The 6,730-nt window shown below is 35.0% G+C and overlaps 1 pseudogene across 1 annotated transcript; it reads right to left on the reverse strand.

Annotated features, from left to right (window-relative positions):
* Window positions 1-6,110, reverse strand: LOC146936998 (putative disease resistance RPP13-like protein 1 pseudogene; annotated as a pseudogene). The gene is made up of 5 exons (XR_015030817.1): window positions 2,146-6,110; window positions 1,581-1,694; window positions 1,395-1,499; window positions 796-872; window positions 1-379 (listed from the first exon to the last, which is right to left on the reverse strand). The product of XR_015030817.1 is annotated as a putative disease resistance RPP13-like protein 1 pseudogene (transcript).
* Window positions 6,111-6,730: the final 620 nt, after the last annotated feature.

Here is a 6,730-nt window from a genome sequence, read left to right on the forward strand (position 1 = left end):
TTTGGAGAGAAATGATTGATATATACAATATTGACTTCTGATTCTAAAACAACTCTGCATGGTTTCTTCAATACAATCTACGAAGAGGAAAAAATAGACAATGTTGATTTACATTTGTAGATGGCTTGTAATTTCAGGTTTTGCTGCCAAGTTTCTGGACTTGGAGAAAGACTTATGTTAGATCTAATCCTATAACAAAGTGACAGTCTGGATAAAAAAAATTCTAATTCCCTAAAAATTGTTTGATTCAAGCAGAGATATATGAGCCCTTTCCTGAGACTTTCCTTCGTTGCCATCTTATCATCGTACGTTTCTCAATTGACGAAAACAGTATTTTGACAGTTTCAGCGAGGAAGTATTCTCCGGCATCATGAATTACCTGCGCGAAGTAAGAAAGTTTATCACTCCGGTTGAATTCAATAGTGTATGTATTAAAATAATAATGAACTAAACAGAGGAAAAAATTAAAACCTGGGTAAATGTTAATTTTTCTGTGACTAGTAATCAATTTAAGAACAAGTTTATAACACTTCTAAATATTTCAAGTAGACAATGTAAATGTGACAAGCCTAACTCTTTAGTCCCTCTAATATGATCTACAAAGACTAAAATGAATATTACATGCATATCGCAATGGCCAATTTTGAATACGAACAAATTTTGTAGGGCTAAAACAAAACAACAATTACAAAAAGCAAAAAATTGTATATTTGTGAGGACTAAACACTAAACAAAAAATCGTACATTTGCAAGGACCAGAAATAGAGTTTAACCGTTTAGTTTATAAGGGCTTACCAATTTTATATCCAGCTGCTTTCAACACTACCCAGGAGCCAACAAGATGAGATCAGAATCCTTGTTTGAGTAAGCAACTGAAAAAAAAAAGAAGATCAGAACTTGCTAATTCTTTGTTAGTAGCACTAATTGCATTCTTTATGTAAGGCTTTTTGTTCTTTCAATTCATCACTTCATAATTAAATTTATTTACAGCAAAAACTTATGTCAGATTGTGAAACTGAATTTCTATGTACTGTTTTATTGTAAACTATACACTAAGGACTTTTAAGCTCTGTAGCACTGACATGACACCGATACATGTGATGACATTTAATTATGTCATTTTCTGAAGTTACTATCGGTGTTGACGTGTCTGTGTTTGTATCAGTGCTTCATAACTTTTAAGTTCTATTCTTTCAACAAAAGGCTAACACAAAACCAAAATAAAATGAACAACCAACGATTTATTTCAACTAATCATATCCACTTCAGATGAAAGTAAAATTTGTTTAATCATCAATAATGTAAATATTGTTACAATTAGTGCTCATGAATTAAATCAGTAAAAAAAGTACTGAACAAAAATATACGTGTAAACTAATCAAAATATAACCCACTTGGATTGACCTGGTGGTGTTAGCTTGGGACCTTAGAGTGTGCTCCTCTTCAAGGTCTAAGGTTCGATTCTCCCAGGTGTCAATTTCGGTAGGCTAGTTTAGATTCTTCATTAAAAAAAAACTAATCAGAATATAGAAAATAATCAAAATAGATAAGTAAGTACAAACTGAAGCTTTATGACATACATTTATGTTTCCAGCAACTCTTTATTCTTGTAGTGTCTGCTGCTTCCTTAAGAGAAATGAAAAGATGAACCAAATCTCTGTGTATGCACTTTGCACGCCTTACAGATGACAAACCTATTAACAACAAAAGAATAAAAATTAACGATGGCTTCAAAAATAATTGTATTTATTTATCTGTTAACTATTCTTTAGTTTTATTTCAACAAAGATATGTCTCAAGGAACATCAAATCTCATTGAGGGTGCATGTTGCATAAAATAGAAATTGAAGTTATTAGCATAGGATAGATATATTTTACTGGAACATGTTGCCATTACATTGAACCAAGAATCAATCTGGATTCTTATTTTAATCTACTTGTACTTATGCAGCAGACCTTTTAGTTTTCATTTACTTGTTGAGAAAATTGCGTACAAAGTCTTAGACACATTAATTTGAAAATCTGAAGAAACGATGTTTTACCACAGTTTGTTAGTTATTATAAATGAACTTGACTATTTTATGAATTGTTCCACTAAAAAAATTGACAATTCTTCATGGATAGATGCATAAAAGAGAATCATACCTGAAACAGGATTGCAAATTTTCATTCCCTTCTCTTTCCGTCCCTTCCCTCATATTATCACTTCCTCATTTATTTTTACGACTGGGATGGACAACTGTTCCCACCACTGACTTTTATAGTTTGCTTCTAACAGAGGGCATTTCTCGATGTGCAGTATCTTAAGAGAGGATGGAAAACTGTCTTTTGACAGAGACTCAAGCCTTGGACAATTATAAAAGCGCAGTTTTTCAAGAGAGGATAGGTGTCGGAGTCCATTTCCATCAAAGGATTTTATTTCCCAGAAATTAGAAATATCCAAAGACACGAGGGAAATTGGCAGCAACCGCTCCTTCAGCAAGGTCTTAACAATGTCATCGTCACCTCCAATATACAAACTTGAAAGCGAAGTAAGATGTTGGAGACCCCATTCAGCTACAGGCGTTGCTATTCTCACTGATACAATATAAATACTTCGTAATTTAGGGGGTAGGCAAGCTCCTTTACCAAATGATAAAGTTAGTTTGGGAAGAGCTAGGAGAATCAAACGTTCAAGAGAGATCAGGGTGTCCATCCGTAGAGTCAATGATCTAAGTGCATAACATTCATATACAAAAATTGATCGAAGGGTTGACAAGAGATGGGAAGAACTTTCTGAAATAAAAATGGATTCCAGATTTTTACAGCCAAGAATGGAAAGATCTTGGAGTGCTGGGAAACCATCCAAAGGGAAAGAGGTAAGGGCATAGCAACTGTTCCTTAAGTGCAAAGTCACAAGAGATATGTAATTGCCCCATGTTTCATGAGGCAGGAATGCTAAATTCGGACAATAAAAAATTTTAAGTGTCTGCAATGAAGTGGGAAGACCATCTTTTGGAAAAGTAGCTAGAGATGGAACATCATGAAGTTCCAAGAATCGAAGACAAATGCTGCTTGTAATATTTTTCGGTAATGAAAATAGGGTATCACAATACATGATTGATACACTTTGTAGAACACAGGGAGAATCAATCTCAAGTAACAACCATTGGGTTCTTTCACGCCCAAGTAACAACGATTGGGAAATTTCTGTAGACCCTTTTATATATCCCTGAATACGTATTTTGTTTAATGAGGAGAGCCAATGCAAAGTAGTACATGGTGTTATCAAGAGACTTTCACAACCAGTTATATTGATATCATCTATTGAAGAAAGATGGCTAGGCAAATGCTTCTTAGTTCAGGACATTGGGTTAAGCACAAAGTTCTAAGGCGAGGAAAATTAAACTCACCATTTTCATAGTGTATCCATTCCTTCCAATTTGGCATGCTGGAGAATTTTAAAGACTCGAGAGACTGAAATGGTTGGAATGAAGAAGTGGAAGGTTCTACTATCATGCCATAGAACTCTAGCCCAATTGTTTCCATTGTCATACCCTCGATAGTCAAGTCCTTGAGAGAAGGTAGTTGGCCTAGTGGTGGAAGTGTTACACAATAATCACAATTAGAGATGCACAATGACACCATGTTGGAAAACAAAGGATCACTCAACCAACTCGGGAAGCTTGTCCCACCATACAAGCTAATGCTCAGTTTCCTCAGGTTAAATGAAGGTTGCAACCTATCAAGCACTTCCTTCTCTATTCGCGAGTCTTCTTTTTGTTTGCTCCATTGTAACTCTAACTCCTCAATATGTTCTCTGTTTCTCATATTAACATCATAAGCCTCATTGGAATTGATGACATTATGCAGGTTCTTGATACAAAGCTTTCCCCGCAGGTTAGGAAACTTACCATTCTCTTTCAAACTTAACCCGGTGTCTTGCTTGCCAACTACAAAATCAGTTAATGTTTGCAGGTTATCTAGTCCGACAATTTGCATTGGCATCTCCTTTATGTATGTCCCACTGATATCAAGGTGTCGTAAGTTAATTAACTTTCCGAAATGTCGTGGCAACTCAGTGAGGTTTCTGCAGCATGTTAATTTTAAGGTTTGCAAATTGTAAAGGTTACATGCTGTATTAGGCAAGCTTTCAATTCCAGTGAATGAGAGATCTAGATACCTCATCTCCACCAAACTACCAACTAATTTTGGTAGCATCTTGATGTTTGGATAATTTTTTAAGGATAGCACACGTAACTGTTTGAGTTTGGGTAGCAAATCTTCAACAACCTTTCTAGATAAGTAATAATCTCCTACCACGTCGCCAAGGTTAATGGGTAGGAAGCTATGCAAGCATTTGAAATCGTAGAGAACTTCAAACTTCTTGTAAAAGTCGTACTGTCCTTGATTATATGACAAATGACGAACATTTTTAGAGATGTTACCACCACATTCAAGCCTGAAACAACTTTTTCCAGATACCACTGAGGCTAGATCATTGACAAGGTCATGCATAGAAAACTTCTCTTTTCCAATATCATCATTTGATTGTCGAATTAAGGATCTAGATAACAATTCGATAAAGTAGCCATGACCTATTTCCTCGGCTGTTTTAGTGCATTGAAAATTCTCTAGGAAGCCTTCAGCCATCCATAACAAAACCAATTCCTTCTTGTTAAGTGGGAAACCCTTTGGAAAAATTGAGCAATAGGCAAAACATCTTTTCAAATGTGAGGGAAGATATTGATAACTTAGATGCAAAGCAGGTAAAATATTATCATTTGGTAAGTTCCATATGTCACTATTTAGAATTGCAGTCCACTCTTTTGCATCTACCTTTGAACGCAAAATTCCTCCAAGTGTTTTAGCAGCTATGGGTAATCCACCACATTTTTTGGCGATCTTTCTACCAATTTTTTCTAGATTTGGGCATTTACTACCACGACGGATTTCACTTCCAAATGCATGCTTTGAAAGTAATGACCAACAATCATCATCTGATAGAGGATCTATTTGTTGAATAGGAAATGTGTGCACAACCTCCGCAACTTTTTGTTGGCGTGTTGTGATGATCACCCTACTTCCCGTTTTGCCGTTAATCAATGGAGTTACTAACTCATCCCAATCATTATAATTGTCATTCCACAGGTCGTCTAACACTAACAAAAATCTTTTATCCCTCAAGTTTTGATTTAACTCAACTCGAAGAGAATCAAGATTGTTGCTTTCGCCAACTCTTGAAGTGACAGATTCATGAATGATTTTAGTTACTCTCAGAATATCGAAATCCTCCGATACACAAACCCAGACTTTCAGATCAAAATGGTCTTGAACTTCTTTATCATTATAAAGAAGTTGGGCAAGAGTTGTTTTGCCAACACCGCCCATACCCAAAATTGCAACCACACCAATACTACTATTGGTAGTGCCACTGTCAGATATCAACATACTAATGAGTCTCTCTTTATCATCCTTCCTACCAACCATAACAGATTCATTTACCATTGAACTTGAAGGCGTTCTAAGAGAAACTCTCCCGCTCACAGTTTGCAAGCCAAGGATATCTCTCTGTTGTGAAAAAAGTTGCAGCCTTTGACACATAATCTTCATTTGCGAATTGATCTCTCGATAGAGATTTTTAAAAGGTGGCGAACAGAAGTTCCTAACCTGAATAGTCATGTTTTCAGCTTGTTTCTTCTTCACCTTACATCGCAGGGATTCGTAATTGATTTGGTTAAGCAAATCCTCAGCATCAAAGATTGCATCTTTCAGTTGATCCAACCATTGTTTGACAACAGTGTTGGTGATTTGCTTCTGTTCTGCATCATCCAGCACCGCCTGAAGAGCGAGTAGTGTTGTTTCCATTTCTTCCAACAGTGAGACATTCAGCATGGTGTTATTTATGTAATCAAGAAACTCTTGTGAAGCTAGTTTCTCAACTAAAGTATGAACAATAGCAGAGAGAAAAGCCCCTCCTACCAAAGTTGCAGCCATTTTTTATTGTTAAAGTAAAGCAGCAAGGAATGATGTTGTAACTAAATCTTGAATGGATTTCTGAACTATGAAGGTTTAGAATTAGGATAGTTAGCAGTGTGTATAGTAAAGAGATGAGGCTGAAGAAATATACACGGTTATGTGGTGAATGAATAATTGAAGTATTGAGAAAAGCATTGATAAAAAGCAAAGAACTAGACGAATTGAAGAAAAAAGCACACCAATGGTTAATGGACACACATCTGGCAAAATAATTGACAGAAAGAATAGAAAAGAATAAAGCTAAAAGGTAAAACCCAAATAAATGGTTAAAGGGAAAACCTTTCAGCATAGGAGATATACTTCTTTAGACACAAACCCAAATAAAAAAAAAGGGCACACAGAAAACTTAAAAAAAAATTATTAAAATTGATGTCAATTGATACGACTAAATTCTTTTTCTTAAATTTTTTTCATTTCATTATAGGATATCCAAATAATATTGATTTAGGGTTCTATCCATGAAAGAATTCTCGTCACCATAGTTCTTAGAACCTAAAAGAATTCTGAAACATCAACAAATAAATTTTGAAGTGGATAATATTTTACTTTCAAATATTTCCCTAAAAGTCATGATATTTGAAAAATCGTGGTTCTATCCAAATAATATTTTTTTACTTTCACCATTTCAAAATTTATTTGTTGATGTTTAAAAGTCATGATATTTGAACAACCATTTTGCAACAACATTTTGACAACTTTCTCTCTCATACTC

This window comes from Medicago sativa, chromosome 3 (assembly GCF_051527215.1).
Source record: "Medicago sativa cultivar Bolivia chromosome 3, Bolivia_mono, whole genome shotgun sequence".
In the NCBI taxonomy this organism is placed as follows: Eukaryota; Viridiplantae; Streptophyta; class Magnoliopsida; order Fabales; family Fabaceae; genus Medicago; species Medicago sativa.